Below are 1,313 nucleotides of genomic sequence, written 5' to 3' on the forward strand. Positions count from 1 at the left end.
CTATGGGGTTCTAATTTTCTGCTGACTGTTACGACTTGAGAAGAGAGAGCCTCACTGGGGGGGGGTAAAGCTATTTATGAATAGTTTGTGACTTGGAGCAGCTGCTTTTCACTATATATCATCCTTTTTTGATAACCACAGTTTCACAAAAAGCTGCCACTAATAAGCAGGTGCTTATTAGCTTATTAGCAGCAAAGCTGTAACCTTGAAAGAAAGCTATCTGATAAACATCTCCCCCCAGGTTTGAGTACCCTTGAGTTTCTTCATTATAGGGGAATAATAAATCTGAAAACCTGTTGCATCTTGGGAATCTACTGTTACTAAGAGAGAAGAATACTGTCCAGTAGTTTCCATGCAGCTCTCACTCCGGGCTAAAATGAAAAACATCTTATACAAGACGTTGCCTCCTCATGGGAATTCGCAAGGTTCTCATTCAACCATACAAACAGGATGAAACTATCTGGGTTGTATTGCAAATGTTTCCCCACCAAGCTGGAGACCAAATCATACTCGCCTCGTGCTTGGGTACTCGGCAATGGGAAAGTGGAAACAATTATGAATTTGAATATGCTGTTCCTGGCCATCCAGATGAAAAAGACATAAGCACAATAATGAGTTTCTCTCAAAGTATTTATGATTAGAAATGACTAATCCACTTTTCTGTGTATTAAACAAAAAGTGAAGAATCCCTTTACCATCCTACTGTTTGGTTAAAACTTAATTTGGAAATTGGAAGGAGAGGTGAACCATGAGAGACTATGGACTCTGAAAAACCATCTCAGGGTTTTGAAGGGGCGGGGGGTGGGAGGTCGGGGTACCAGGTGGTGGGTATTATAGAGGGCACGGACTGCATGGAGCACTGGGTGTGGTGCAAAAACAATGAATACTGTTATGCTGAAAATAAATTTAAAAAAAAACTTACAGAGATACTGAAATCTACATTGTTCACCTGAAACTAATGTAACATTATACCAACCATACTCAAATTTTAAAAATTAAAATAAAGTGTACACCAATCTAAAAAAAAAAAAAAAACTTAACTTGGAGTTGTGTGATACGTTTCACTGCTGAAGACTCAGCCAGTAGGTGGGGTCACTTCACAGAGTACATACCCGGGAAACCCAGCCTTTGAACGCAAGTAGCACAACTGCAAAAGTACCAATGAAAGTGACCTTTAAGTGTGTTAGAGAATACATTCTAGGACGACTAGTGGCAGGAGTGTGAGTGGAAGTGGCAAATAGTGGAGGGAAACTTGACCGTGTATTTTAAAAGCCTTACGCATGCATAGAGCTCTTGACCTAGGAATTCTAATT

The sequence above is a fragment of the Mustela erminea genome, chromosome 21 (assembly GCF_009829155.1).
Source record: "Mustela erminea isolate mMusErm1 chromosome 21, mMusErm1.Pri, whole genome shotgun sequence".
NCBI lineage: Eukaryota > Metazoa > Chordata > Mammalia > Carnivora > Mustelidae > Mustela > Mustela erminea.